This window comes from Zosterops lateralis (assembly GCF_965231275.1).
Source record: "Zosterops lateralis genome assembly, chromosome: 27".
Taxonomy (NCBI): domain Eukaryota; kingdom Metazoa; phylum Chordata; class Aves; order Passeriformes; family Zosteropidae; genus Zosterops; species Zosterops lateralis.
In genome coordinates this window covers 4661154-4677539 of record NC_139787.1, presented here as the reverse complement: position 1 = coordinate 4677539, position 16386 = coordinate 4661154, and positions in this window count along the sequence as shown.

Sequence of the window (16386 nt, the reverse complement as noted above, 5' to 3'; positions counted from 1 at the left end):
CAGGTCACAAAAGACTTTCAGCCCACATACCAAGGCACCTTCCCCATCTCCTCATCACTTAGGCTATAACTCCTCTTTCACTCACCCTGGTATCTTCATACTGTCTCTTTACATGTCTCCCACTCTAACTTTTCTCTCACTCAGAGAAGGGTTAGTGCTTTATAAATTTCATCTGTGTAAGGAAAGAGTTAACACCTTGCCTGGGCCTGTAGATGGTCATGTAATCTCTGCTGGGGGGTGGCTGCTGTAGCTGCAGGGCTGTTGGATTTCATGTTGGATTTCATGGTGGATTTCATGTTGGATTTCAAAGCCGCGCCGATGGGGGAAGGCTCAGGAACGGAGGCCAGGATCTCAGGAGCCAGGCTGGTGGATGCCTCCCCCCTCCAACCCTCGCTCTCATGGGGTGGGCCCGGCCCAGCCCGGGCTCAGAGCTGCTCCTGGGGGGCACAGGGGACATCTCTCTCAGCCTGGCCTGTGGCGGGGTAGGTCTTAAAGTCAGCTAGATGTCAGTACTGGGGCCTCCCCTTCCCCTGCCGGCAGCTGATGGGGCCCAGGGCCAGCTCGGCCCCGCCGGGGCTGCAGCAGCAGCAGAGCCCAGCCAGGCTGTGCCAGGCCCAAGGAAGACCCACGGCAGAGCAGGACCAGCCCTGTTACCTGTTCCAAGGCAGGAAGGAAAAAGAAAAATTTCCCAGGATTCCTCAGCTTATATGTGTATTCACAAAGGTGCATCCATCTTCCTCAGTGGCTATACAATATGTCACTATCTATAAATCAACCTCTGATAGGTCCCTGTCCTTTCCAAAGGAAATTCCAAGGTCCTTACAGGGAACTGTTTCCTCTTTAACTAAAACCAAGCTGGGTTAACCCATGACACACACACTTGCACACACACACACACAGAGTTGTGCACACTAATATGTGCAGTGTTATATACATACATACCTTACACAGGGCTTTGCTTACACATAATCCCACAGAGGATCTGCAGCCAGCTATAGCAGAGAAAGAGAAACAGCACTCCTTGGTCAGAGCTGGACTACAGAGGTGTCCATGTGCACAGTGCTGGGCACATGAGCACATTGGTAGCCGTGCAAAGTGGTACGTGTACACTTACATTTGGGTAGACTAGGAAACACACAGGCAGCTTCACACACTGACACACGGGTACACCCCAGCACCTGTGTGTGCACACAGAGACACACATATGGCACACACAGGCACAGCATGTGCAGACTCACACCCTGGCACAGACTCACACATCCTGGCACAGTCACACACACTGGCACATGCGTGCACAGCACTTCCTAGAGCCCTTCTGGAAAACAGAGTAGTTGGACATTTCCTGCTTGCTACCCTGTAGGCAATATTCCACCCTCTGTGCCTTTGGGGTGGGAGCAGACAGTGCACATTAGGAGAGGAAGGGAAAGAGCAATATAGGTAAATTGTTGTGTTTTGCCAAGGGGCACCTCTTGCCCCTTACCTGAGGGGGGGTACATGTGGTTCCTATTGTTATGGAGAGTAGCTCACAGTTTATTGGGGATCAGGCACACATGGTAAGGGAAGCTCCAGGCCTCTCTGTAGGGTCAGGAGAGAGAGACCAGAGCATAAAGGACTGTTCAGTGGGAATTCCCTTTTCTCTGATCTCTGCTGGGGTTGTTTATGGATGTTGAAAACTTGATACATCCATTCTTCCTCTGACTCACACCAAGGCCCGTATACTTGATTGAATTCAATCTTCCTTTCAGTCCACATTATTACACAATACTGCATAATCTTATGTCTTGGTTTGGAAAAACAGGTGTCTTCTAGGGAGAGCAGGGCCTCCCTTGGAATGGACAATGCAAACCCCCTCCTTCCAAACTGTTAAAATTTAGAAAAAATTAATGGGCTCTCAGGCAAAGTTATGGGGAGAGGAATAACAGTTCTTCACTAGTACGTATAACAAGGCAAACAACCAACAACAACCACAGCATTAATAATAAACAGAGCCTGGAACCCCATAACAGCTTCCCTGAGCGCGGCACTTTCCCCTTTGGTGCAGTTCCGGTCACGGCCAGCAGGGGCGCTGGTGGCTCCCGGTGGGCGGGGCAGGTGTGATGATCCCCCCGCGGCTGCAGGGGGCGCTGTGGGGCGGGCTGGGGGAGCACATGGTGATGGCAGCTGGGCCCAGATGGGAAGGGATGGAAGGGATGGATCAGAAACTCCAGAGCTGAGGCTGAAGACCCAGGAGGTCTCGGCAGCCAGAGGGTGTGAGCTACAGAGTAGCGAAGACTCAGAGCAGGGCTGAAGAAGCACTGGGGGCAGGACAACAGCGACCTTGCTCCCAGCACAGCAACAGGCGCCTCTTTTAGTGGGGCAGGAGATAACCCGGTTCCAGTTCAGTGGTTTCTCCCAGGAGCAGAGGCTCACCCCACACCAGAAGAAACAAGAGTGAGCCAGACTTCTGCAGCAGCAGTGAATTCCTTTCCCCAAGCAGCCACTCCACTGTTGCCATTCAAAGGCTCAGACTGAGTGAGCAAGAGTTTCCCATCTCTGCCGAGAGTTTTCCCCTCTCACCATCTCAAGCACACAGCCATCAGGGCTTCTTAGCAACTCAGTGGGAAAAAAAGTCCCACAGGTAACAAGGAAAGAAAATGAAAGAAAAAGCAACCATCTCCCAACACACTATTTTCACTCTTGTTGTTCTCCATCTCCAGTGGGTTCGTCTACTGCCCAGGGCACTGTTTAAGGGTACACTTTTTGCTATCTTTTCACTTCTTTTCTACTCGGGAGTCTCTATTTGCTCCCAGTCCTATCCTGACAGCCAATCACAGGTCTCCTGACAAAACATGTCTTACCAACCAGCCAACCACAGGCCTTCCCAAAAAACCTGCCTTCCCAAGCAGCCAATCACAGGCCCTCTCGACAAGAGCTGCTTTCCCAACCAGCCAACCACAACCCACCTAAAAAGGCCCACCTTCCCAATCAGCTAGAAGGAAAAGGAAAGGGAAAAAAAGGAAAGAAAGGAAAGGAGAGGAAAAAAAAGAAAAACAAACCTGACCTTCTCCCTGGAAAACAAAAGCAAATAAACAACTCTCCTGTGATCTGGTGACTCCCATCCCACTGGGTCAGTTCCACTGGCTCGGTGAGTGCCGGGAGTTCCTGTGCCGGGTCCCCGCTCGCCGCTCCCCACGTGGGCCCCCACGGCTCCTCTGCACCGCCTGGCCGCCCCTGCCGCCAGAGGCCCCTCGCCCCGGACAAGCGCGGTCTGCGCCGCTTGGCTGCCTCCACTGCCAGCGCCGTGTGCTCAGAACGTCCCGATACAAGCACGGCCACCACTGATCTGACACCCCCTAAATCCGGTAACTCTGAACCTGACATCCTCAGGAGCTCTTGAGTCCCCTTAAAACTGGTGACCTTCAACCTGATGTCCCCCAGGTGCTCTTGATTCTCTCAAAATCCAGCAATTCTTTCAAGTCTCACACACACTCTAAGCACACTCCCAGGCTCACACACACATGCAAATACAGTCTTCCAGATCATCTAAAGTTTTTTCCCCAGAGGGCTTTTTCCCTTTCCCCTCTAATTTTTTATTATTCAGTCTTCCACTGTCCCCGGGGTTCTGACCTGCGATCACTGAGGGTCCCAGAAGGAATCGACTGAGTCACTCAACTCATGGCAGGGCACGCTTCTCTTGTCAAAACTCCTATGGCCATGGAAATGAGGTGTATATCCCAGACTGAGTTCCATTTGTGAGAATTCTAAAATTTTCAAGGTTTATTAAACCTTAACAAGATACAATAAAAGACTGAATAAGGAGAAAGAGCAGCACTGGGAGCCTGGAACTGAACCACCAGGTGCTCATCTGTTGGAAAGAGGGAGACTGACTCAACCGATGTTGATCAATCAGGTTCAATTTTATTTGTTTCTTCGCTTACATTTATATTCTAAGTAATCAGCTCATACATATTGCAAAAGCCAAGCTCCTGATTGGTGGTGACTAAACAATAGCTTACTTGATGCTATATCAGCATATTGCAAAAGTCGTATCGCCTTGTAGTGTTCAGTTCTTCTTTTCTCATTGATAACATAGGGTTAAATTGATTTCTAAAATAGCAAGGGCCCAAAACCAGGGATCGGCTCCACTTGTGACCAGGATGTTATTCCGTGCTATTGTTTTAATTAAATGAAGTATAAAGCATAACTTTGCACAGGTGGTAGGGGGAGAGAAAGAGGGAACCTTGGTAGAATGCATAGGCCCTAAAGAATAAAGTTAGGTCAGGAGGATCTGTACCGATATAATCATTAGCAAGACGCATGCTAGAATTGTCAATTGTAATATCAGTTTGGTAACTAAATATGATTATTTTCTCTAACCAGAATCTTGAGCAAGAACCACACAGACTATTGTTCCTCGGGATGGAATCAATGGAACAATGGGGTTTAATGATTAACACGAATCCTTATGTAACAAGAAAGGTATAAAACTGTAACCATAAAGCATGTTGAACAAGCCGAGATCTGGGTCTGGACCCCCGGCTTCCAGAGCTCTGAAATAAAGCACCGCATACAATTTCGCGATTGTGTGTTCTTTCCTCGGCTAACATTTTGGCGACCCAAGATGGGACCTTGTGAGCGCTGCTGAGGACCTCCCAACCCGATCACGCTCCAGCCGGCACCGAGGGATTCTCGGGGAGCCCATCGCGCCGGGAGCCCCTGCCGCTCACAACATCCCCTGGGAAAGAGGTAAGGTGCTTTATTATTTGGTTTGGTATGGGTGCCTGCCTGTTAGACGCGGCGAAAGCTGCGCGTGGTTGGGCTAAGGAATTCCTGGTATTGCCTAGGCAGCCGTCCGTCAGTCAATTGCGAAAGCATTGCAGGTTCGGCGGTGGTGGTTTTATGTAGTTATAATGGAGAAGCTAAGAGGATTAAAAGGGTTTTGGGCGGCAATGCCCCCATCCCACATGCTTCTCCATTGGGTTGTTTGTTGGCACATTGGAAGGAAGGAAACTTTGGTCAAGAGTTACGTAAGGATAAGTTGATTGATTATTGTACTGTGTGGTGGCCTGAGTACATTTTGCCTGATAACCGGAGATGGCCGGAAAATGGGTCTTTACAATTGGAACTTATATCACAACTGATGACACATTGTAAATGAGAATCGAAACTTGATGAATTGCCATACATAGATCTTTTCTTTTATTTAAAAGAGAAACCGGCATGGTTGGTGGAATGTGGAATATAAGCACTGGTCTTAGAAAATAATCATTGTTTGGCTTGTGTCCAAGATAAGTGTTGTGTAGAACACCTGGTTTTGGGAAAAAAAGGGGGGAGATGATTTGGAAGCTGATTTATTTGTAGGACCCACTGCCCCTACCAACGTTCCGTCAGCATTAAGTTCCACTCCACTTACTCTCACCCCACCTGATTCTGTTTCCTCTCCCCTGCTTGCGCCTATCCAAAATGCTTCTCCTGGCTATCCCCCTTCTCTGCTGACACTTGCTCAAAGATTTATCCCTCTACTGACCCTCCTCTCCCACCTACGCCTATGCCATCGGCTCCTGTCCCCTATCCCCAATCCTCCTCTGCCCAAGTTGCGCACTGCTTCTATCCTTGACAACGATCAGGATTTGACTGTGGGGCGAGGATAAAGGGGAGGGAGATGCAGAAGGGACAGAACGGAAAGCAGTGATAGTGGAGAGGATAGCTCAGATGCCGTCAGGAAATATACTGGTCTTCAGATAGATAGTGAGCAAGCAAGGATTCAGCTCGCCTTTATTTTTCTAGACCAATCACAGGAGGACATTAGGAAAAGTTACAGGAACTGGAAAGCGGAAAGTTAAGAAGTTTGGACAAGCTTTTAGACGTGGCGATGACGCGGTGGCAGAACTGGTCGGGACAGCAATAGAGGTGGTTTTGGCAGAGGCTGTGGAGTATTAAGAATAAATAAATTAGAAGGACATTGAAAGTGAGAGTGCCCAAACTGGTTTAGTCAGTATGTTCAGCCTCAGTTGGATAGCATAGCCAGAGTCATGGATCTGTGAGGAGAAGCCAGGATCAAAGGAACAGATGGTCACTCTGCGCTTAGAAGGGAAAGATGTCACTTTTCTTGTAGATATTCCATATTAAATTATGTAGAAGGGCAGATTGGGGAGAAATTGATTGTAATTATTGGAGCCACAGGGAAGGAGGAGATACAGCCATTCCTGCAACTTCTAGATCTAAGCTTTGGAAATAAAACTTTAACACATGAATTTTTATATATACCTGGGTGTTCAGCTCTGCTCTTAGGGTGTGATTTTCTGGCAGCTCTAGAGGCAGCGATTGCCTTTGAGAATGGTGAACTTGTAATGAGGATACCTGAGTCTAAAGCAGGAAAGATTTTAACGGTAAAAGAGAAACCAACTCCCAATATTCCTAAAGAAGTAGAAGCAGCAGTGATTCCCTCTGTGTGGGAAATGGATATACTAAGGAAATCTAAATTGGCACAGCCAGTACATGTAGAATTGAAGGAAGGGGCAAGTGTCATGTGAATTAAACAATATCCTATCAAGACAGAAGCACGACAGGGAATAGCAAAAACCATTGATAAATTCCTAAAGTACCAAATTCTAGAAGAATGTGAATTAAAATACAATACTGCAATATTCCCAGTAAAGAAATCTAATGGTGAGTATAGACTTGTACAAGATTTAAGGGGCATAAATGAGATAACTAAAAAGACATTCATCTAGTAGTTGCTAATCCTTATACATTGCTAGCACCTGTGAAAGAGACATACAAATGGTTTACTGTAATTGATTTAAAATATGCCTTTTTCTGCATACCCCTTGACCAAGATAGTAGGAAACTATTTGCCTTTGGGTGGGAACATCCAGAAAGTGGAAGAAAGACCCAGCTCACCTGGACTCAATTACCGATGAAGTACAAGAACTCCCCACCCTATTTGGGAGTCAATTGGAGAAGGAACTGGAAATCTGGACTAAAAGACAGATGCCAAGAGACCAATACCTAATACTTCAGTATGTATATGAAATTTTGATTGCAACTGAGGAAGAAGCAACTTGCATAAAGGTAAAAACGGAGATTTTAAATTCATTGGGAATGGGAGTATATAAGGTGTCCAGAGAAAAGCACAAATTGCCCAACAGACTGTGATCTATTTGGGATGCAAAATCTCACAAGGGCAAAAAAAACTAGGTACTAATCGTATCCAAGCTCTTTGTGCCATTCTAGAACCCCAGAATCTACATGAGCTGCGGATTTTCCTTGGGATGACTGGGTGGTGTCACCTGTGGATCATGGACTATGGACTGATTGCGAAATCTTTGTACAAGGCTCAGAAGATGCAGTCATTCACCTGGGGAAAACCACAGAGAGAGGCCTTCCAGAAATTGAAGGTAGCACTGACAACTGCTCCTGCTCTAGGGTTACCTGATCTGTCCAAAGACTTTCAGCTGTATGTACATGAAAGGCAGCAACTGGCACTGGGAGCCCTGACCCAACGACTGGGAAGCTGGAAAAGGCCGGTGGGTTACTTTTCCAAACAACTCGACAACGTAAGTGCTGGATGGCCTTCATGTCTACGGGCAGTGGCAGCTACTGTGCTGCTGATACAAGAAGCCAGGGAGCTCATGATGCAAAGACACATAGATGTCTTCGTGCCGCATATGATAACCATGGTTTTGGAGCAAAAAGGGGGGCACTGGCTCTCTCCAAGCAGGATGATGAAATTCCAGGTAACCCTGACTGAGCAGGATGACGTGACTCTGAAAACCACTAACCTTTGAATCCAGCCTTGTTTCTAGGTACCACAGCTGAGGAAGGTCCACTAGAACATGACTGTGTGGAGGTAATTGAGTACACCTATGGAGCAAGAGCAGACCTGAAAGACATCCCTCTAGAACAACCAGAATGGGAACTCTTCACAGATGGAAGCAGCTTCGTGGAAAATGGAATCAGATATGCTGGATATGCGGTAACCACAGTTGATAAAGTAGTGGAGGCAAAAGCATTACCACCAAGTACTTCAGCTCAGAGGGCAGAACTGGTCGCACTAACCAGAGCCCTAAAATTGAGCAAAGGAAAGACAGTCAACATATGGACTGACTCAAAATATGCCTTTGGAGTAGTACATGTACATGGTGCCTTATGGAAGGAGAGGGGACTGCTATCCTCTCAAGGCACACGGATTAAACATCAGGATGCAGTCCTGCAATTAGTAAGTGCAGTACAGAAACCCGAACAGGTAGCGATTATGCACTGCAAAGCACATCAGCCAGGTAACTCCAGAATCTGTGAGGGAAATTGAAAAGCAGATTGGACAGCCCGCCAGGTGGCACGAGAAGTACAGACAACAATGGCACTAATACCATTGAAATTTAATGTATCTCAATTCAATTTGCCTCCCCAGCCAAAGTACACGGTGGAAGACGACAGGTTAGCATGTCTGCTGGAAGCACAGAAGAACTCAGAAGGGTGGTATGTAACTGCACAAGGGCAAATAGTGGTACCCCCCTTGGTAATGAGAGAAATTTTACAAATAAAACATAATGAGTGTCACTGGGGTGCAGAGGCATTGGTAGCATTGGTAAAACAACACCTAATCTCCTCACAGATGCAAACAATGGCAAAATCAATAATGTCAAAGTGTGAGATATGCTTGAAGAACAATCCAGTGGCTAGATAACAGGCATGGTTAGGGAAAATTCAGATAGGAATAGAACCAAGAAATTATTGGCAGGCAAATTTTGCAGAACTACCCAGAGCTCAGGGATACAAACATCTGTTAGTAGGGGTTGACACATTTTCTGGATGGCCAGAAGTCCTTCCCTGTCGCACCAATCAAGCAAAAGAAATAGTTAAGTGGTTACTGCAGGAGCTCATTTCTAGATTTGGGGTGCCCCTAGGGATATCATCAGACAGAAGTTTACATTTTATAGCTACAGTGGTACAGGAAGTAAGTAGATTATTAAGAATATTTTGGGACTTCCACACACCATATGAATCTCCTAACCCTAATGCAAATGTACATATCATGATGTGTATAATTATGTTCTGTCTCTTGGGAGAACTTTAGCTCAGTTCCAAAGTGTCCTTGTGTAGAATAAGCCACTGACTCTCGAGAATCTAGTCCATGATATCGAAACCAGGAGATGAGGCGTACACCAGAGCCCAGAAGGAAGAACCATTGAAAGAGAGGTGGACTGGCCCTCATCAGGTACTGCTAACCACCTTTACAGCAGTCAAAGTGGCTGAAGTGGAACCCTGGATACACTATACTCGAGTGAAGAAGGTCCTTTGAGGAGTTCAATCATGAGCTGTGCAAACTGTGGAACCAACGAAGGTGAGGATAAAACATCTGTAACTGTTTTTAATGGTATCAGTAACTATGCTCATGCTTATGCTTATATTGTGGTTAATGTTAATTCTATGGATTCTAATGTCACCATTAGGGAATGCTGTTGCTTTGGGATATGGAATGCAACAAGGTCAATCAACCGCTCTTCATTCTAGGATGAAGAGAGAAGTGCAAACAGAGACACAGGTAATAGAAGCTCCTAATACAATTCGGGCTTAAAATGTGATGATTGGATTGGTTAAAGACTTTGGCAAAATGCAAAATACTAGTAGAATAACAGCCTGTCTGCCAATACCAATGGCAGCAAGGGACCCTATAAGTTGGGGAATTATAACATCAAATTTACCTAATATAAAAGGGAACAAAACAGTTAGATGTAAACAAGTGCCAGAGTCAAGGATTGTGTTTAAAGAGTACTGGAAAATAACAGAAAGAGCTTATATGAAAACCCCGAAGAAAAAGGTCTGTAAGTTAAGTCATGGACAGCTGGGAAAACTGGTAGAATGGTGGTTAAGGATGAAGACCTTGCAAAGTGGGAATGCTGGTTACCACACTATCAAAAGGTTAAAGAGAATGCTACAGAGAGCACTGTGGTATGGAGGTGCGAAGAAAAAGAATGGAAAGGTCTAGAGCCCTGGGACAGTGCATGGTCTGTGAGTATACTCCAGAAATTCCAATATATGGCAGACACTCCCTGGTGTATTAAATGGAAAGGCCCCAAGAATGACCCAGACCCAGCAGTAACGAACACTGAAACTAGCAGTAGAAGGGAAGCAAATAAAGTAGATTGGTGGGCATGTGATAAGATTTATGACTGCCCTTCTGATGACCTGGAGATAAAACAATGGTCACTATTGGCAGTAGCCTTACGAATTGGTTGTGGTTGCAGAGGGATCAGACATAAACAAGGTAAGATAGAATCTAGGATTGTAGTGGGATGTAGCAGGAGTACAATTTGGAGTCTGGTGCAATTTGTATGGGCAACAAGTGATGGTAGATGGATGACACACCTGCCAGTGGATGGGGAAGTAAAAGAAATTACCAAGGGTCTCCCTACTTTATGTCCCATTTGGAAAAGGTCCCCATTTAATGGGAGCCATGAGCTCTTGCAAATCAGGACAAAGCGAGATGTCCCAGATAGTGAAGATCAAGATGATACCTGGCAGGAACCCTCTAGCAGAGTAAAGCTTAGGTGGGCCCTGGAGTCTTTGTTTGGTCCTGTTGCAAACTATCAAAATAGGGAAATGTTATATAGGGTCACAGGTCAGGTAGATAGACTAGCCAGAGTTAGGAGAGAAGGTTTCAGAGAACTCAATATGCAATTACAAGCCACTACCAAAATGACCCTACAAAACTGATTGGCTCTAGACATGCTACTTTTAAAAGAGCATGGAGTGTGTGGATATTTAAAAGGACAAATTGACCACTGCTGCGTCCACATCCCAAATGTAACTGCAGATGTAGAATATGATATTAGTCAAATAAAACATATAGAACATGAGGTACAAGAAGAGCAAAAGGATTTAGCTACTACTTGGTTAGACAAAATCTTTAACAAGTTGGGATGGAATGTGAGTTCATGGGTAAAATCTATCCTTGAGAACTTGATAACTTTACTAATCATATTTCTAGTGATTTGGTTAGCTTTTAGAATCCTGAAGAGAGAAATACAGAAAAGGACATCCTGGAACAGAACAATAATGAAGACACTGACACGAGACAAGACCCCACATCCAGCGCCTGCAATCCATAACAACTTCCACCATGGGGCCCACGTCAACCATGGATTTGAAGACGAACATCCAGTATAGACACAAAAGATGAATGGACTGTAATTCCGTGAAAGCATTTGCATAGTAGAATGAAAATACTTTCAAAGGGGGGAATGATAACATAGGGTTAAATTGATTTCTAAAATAGCAAGGGCCCAAAACCAGGGATCGGCTCCACTTGTGACCAGGATGTTATTCCGTGCTATTGTTTTAATTAAATGAAGTATAAAGCATAACTTTGCACAGGTGGTAGGGGGAGAGAAAGGGGGAACCTTGGTAGAATGCATAGGCCCTAAAGAATAAAGTTAGGTCAGGAGGATCTGTACCGATATAATCATTAGCAAGACGCATGCCAGAATTGTCAATTGTAATATCAGTTTGGTAACTAAATATGATTATTTTCTCTAACCAGAATCTTGAGCAAGAACCACACAGACTATTGTTCCTCGGGATGGAATCAATGGAACAATGGGGTTTAATGATTAACACGAATCCTTATGTAACAAGAAAGGTATAAAACTGTAACCATAAAGCATGTTGAACAAGCCGAGATCTGGGTCTGGACCCCCGGCTTCCAGAGCTCTGAAATAAAGCACCGCATACAATTTCGCGATTGTGTGTTCTTTCCTCGGCTAACATCATGATCTCAGTTTTTCTCCCTCATCCTGTTCTTTTCTAACAGTTCTGCCAGGAACATGCTGGCCTTGTCCTAGCTTATAATTACAAGATTAATCTGAGAGCTATTGTGTCCCTTTTCCTCTAACCATTCCTCAGCTATCTTCTCCACAGTTCCCCCTTTTTCTTTAATGGTTGTAAGTACTTGGGACTTACAACGAAAAAGTAAGCAAACAGTAGTCTTACGCATAGAATGACAATTAAAATTATAAGCAAAAATTGTAGCTTTTTTTTAAAAAGCTGAGTTAGTTATGGTGTTAGATCAAAAGTTTGGGTTAACTAGTTATTTAGGGGATTTTGTGAAAGTTTAATTTTTGTTGTGTGCTTTTTAAATTAGTTTAGTTGTGCATGTATTGATTGGTTATGATTGGATAAATTAAAGTAACATAGTTTTTTGAACTTTAAACACTTGTGTTTTTGAGCAGAAAATTTATAGCGGCTTTGTTCTGAAGGACTGCGTGTTTTAGGTTGTTTACGTCTTGAGTCAGTACTGATATGACTTTTGTAGTAACGTTGGTTTGCATTATGGCCCAACATGCAAGTTTATTAAGTGACACTAATGCATGAGCTGTGTCAATTTTAGGGGCTATAGATGTAAAAATACGAGCTGTAGAACTTCATAATTTTACTTTGTTATCACAATTTTTATTAAGGGTTTATAAAGATTGTTGTTGTTGCTAACATTAGTTACTAAATTAGATATAATGTTGGATGCGATGTTAAGTTGTTTACTTGTTTAATAAGCCAATCGCTGTAACTGCCTTAAGGCTTGTGACTTTGTTACACTTGAGGCAAGGATGGAGGCAACGATTACTTTTGGGGGATCTTACAAGTTTACTTTGTTATTGTAGTCAGAACTTAACTGGTTTATGGTACGTTTATGACGCTGTGTTACAGCAGTATGGGTGGCTGCAAACACTTGTGTTATGTTTGGGGCAAACAAGGTAAGCTTTTTTAGATAATAACATTTTTTAACTGCGTTAATGGGTATTTTTGTTTAGGCACGGTTACTACATATTAAAAAATAATTTTGAGGCAACTGCCGAGTTTTTTTGGGTGAATTTAACTTTATAAGCTGGTTGACACAGTATTTAAATTTGTTACTTCTATACTAATTACTATCAGGAGTAACATCATACTTTTGTGTAGAGATCGTTTTATTTAAATTAAAATTAACACATTATTGGTTTGGGGTTGACTTTAATAATTGCAATTTTTGAACTTTTGAAAAGGATTGATTTGTATACTGCATTATTTTACGATTATGTATTCTACATGTTTTATTTATTTTTAATTATTGACAGAAAAGTTTGGGAATGCTGAACTAAGAACAATATTTTTGTTGTGCTGTTGTCTCATTTTGTTAATGAGAAACATTTTTTTCTACGCTTTTTTCATACATTTTTGTTTTTTAATTAAACAAGTGCGAAATGGATTGGAAGGCGTGGCAAGTGATAAACACAAACTATTTTGACTAGGCTGATTAGCTTAAGTGACTTACATGTTTTGCTTTTTGTTTATTTTTGGTAGCTTTGTGAGCTCAGTGGTGACAACACATATTTTAATTAGTAGGATTTACTTGATGTGTATGAGGTGTTTTTACTCTATATTTGCAGGTTGTCTGCAATATGCGAGTAGCTTTTTGTGCTAACAGGCGACACACTTTTTTTTATATTAAAAATACTAATTTTAGCTTATTTTTTTTACTTAAATCTTGAACAAGGTTTACTGCTTCTGGCACAATACTGTACTTTGTATAATTTTTTATGTCTGTTTGTTAATTATAACAATGCTAATAAAAGGAGCAGCATGGGCACTATGGTTTTTCAAGCTGCTGTTGAAAGACTCACCACTGTCTGCAACAAGCCCCACAATATATTTTTACCCAAGCACTACAGTTAGGCTTGTCGCAGTGCAGACAGTTAGAACTCTTAATTAATCATAGTCGGGTGCTTTGTAGTTCATGCAACACTGTTAGTACATCAGTTCTATTTTCTACTACTAGAGGATTAGGCCACACTGGCTGGAGCCGAGCTATCACAGGTTGAAGGATCAGGAGCAGGCGATGCTGCTCTCGTTCTGCTGGACTGCTGGGTGCTGTCATTCTCTGCTCGCGTCCAGCGGCTGGGAATCCACACAGGACCTGTGGGTGTAAGCACACACATGTGACCTCAACCAATATATTGTACTTCAGTGGGCTCAGTGTTAAGAATGCTGATTTTCTTGTAGAGCCAAGACTATAATCTCTTCTTTGTGTTTTTGAGTGATGTTTTGGAGCTAAGGTTGAAAATGGTAACAATTGAGTTATCTGGGTGCTAGCTGGAATGAGCACTGGAGGATACAGTGTTTGTGCCAAAATACAAATTTTGCTTGTAAAATTAGCATTAATGAATTTTACAGTAATATGTCTTTTATAAAAGGAAAAGGTCATTTTAAAAGTAAAACAGGAACTGGCTGTTTTTGATAAGTTATTGGGTTTTTTTACTTTAGTGGGAATTGGCACAGGGTGATTGTCTTTAATAGATGTGTTTACTGCGGCTGCCAAGTCCAGGCCAGCTGATCCTGAGGTGTAGGCACGAAGGGAGGAGACAGGGCGGAGAGATTGGTGACTTTTGTTGCTAGGGATGACCGCAACGTAGCAGGTTATTTTTTTGGCTGGAGCTGGTCCAGTTCTCACTGTACTTGCTGCTCGCAGCGATGTCAGGGCGGCCAATGCCTGCGTTTGCTGCTTCTGCTTTTTTTGCAATGCCTTCTTTAATTGCTTAACAGCTTCTACTGACTTTTTTATTGCTTCGACTAACATAGCCTGGGGCCTAACAGGGACTTTATTTATTTGCTTTAGCATCTCTTCAATAGATGCATTACTTGGGAGCGAGGCCAAAATTGTCTTAGTGGCTGGATTACAGTTTTGCAACAAGCACTGTCGTAATAAGGCATTTTTTATTTATTTTTACACATTTGGAGTTTGATTTATGGCAGTTGACAATTTATTTACAAATTGAGCAAATGATTTTTCTTTGTTTTATTTAATATTTATGTAGGTGGGCATTTTTACTGTTTTTTAACTTTCTTCAATGCTTCTAAAGCAAGTTGTGTGGCCTCTCTTAGCTTATCAGGACCTCGCAGAGCTTGATGATTTGAATTAGAAAATGGTTTAGTTTTTATCAGCTTTTCAGCAGTGATTCTAAATAAGGGATGTCTTTGCTTTTTTTGTGCATTAGCACTAGTAATACACAAGTTTTGCTAGTGAGCTTGCTAAAGCAATTGCTGAGACTGAGTTTAACTTATTTTTATAATGGTTTGAATATTATTTTGTAACAAAACATTAGCACTTCAGATATAATTTAGTAACTGTTTAGCAGACTCACTATGAATACTCGATTCATTTACTGTAGCACGCAACTGAGTAAGAATTTTCCAATCTAGGGCAGTAATAGTACTTTGTGTTATTACTTTATGTGGGGTTTGTTGCTGCATATAAGTGACTGGAAAGGCTTGAGCTACTGCTTTATGCAGGATTTTGGCAGCTTGCATATTTTCAGCAAGAACTGCTTCTTGGTGAATATCATGCTACATACGAGCTTTTTTTGGGGCTTTTTTTTTTTTTTTTTTTTTTCTCTCTGAGGGTAGATGTACTGTCTTACATGCAGGAGGCAAGGAAAAGTTTGGTTTTGATGAATATGTTAAATTTTTTTTTTGGACTGCTACTGCATGCTGAGCTGCTTGTTTTTTTGTTTGGTGTTGCAGCACAGCATTATGTACTGCCTGCTACTGTCTTCTTAACTTCTTACCTGTTTTATCATTATCTAAAATCGGGGTTTTTTGTTGTTTTTCTGCTTGCAGGACCTGAACTTTTACTCTTCTAACTGTGGTGTGGTATCACGTCACCATTTGTTGGAAAGAGGGAGACTGACTCAACCGATGTTGATCAATCAGGCTCAATTTTATTTGTTTCCTCGCTTACATTTATATTCTAAGTAATCAGCTCATACATATTGCAAGAGCCAAGCTCCTAATTGGTAGTGACTACACAATAGCTTACTTCATGCTATATCAGCATATTGCAAAAGTCATATCGCCTTGTAGTGTTCAGTTCTTCTTTTCTCATGATCTCAGTTTTTCTCCCTCATCCTGTTCTTTTCTAACAGTTCTGCCAGGAACGTGCTAGCCTTGTCCTAGCTTCTAATTACAAGATTAATTTGAGAGCTATTGTGTCCCTTGTCCTCTAACCATTCCTCAGCTATCTCCTCCACACTCATCTACAAAATATCTGCTCTGCGTTTTTTACTCCTGGTGTTACATCGACCAACTTTGGGCCCTCCCAAAGCCTGTCAGTCAACTTCTCTTTGCCATTAATTGGTGGAAACTACTTTCTTGCAATTTGATTGGAGGTCAGGTGTTGCCATGCCACGCCTCCTAGTGACAAGCCAGCCCCTCCCCCAATGTCCCAACTACCAATCCTGTGACAACAATACAAGGGCAGGGAAAAGAGGACTATGGGAGGACTTACTACAATAACATAACTATACATCAATAAAACTTCTCTTAACAGACACATAATATTCATCCCTTCATTCTGAGAGCCAACCATTGCATTGC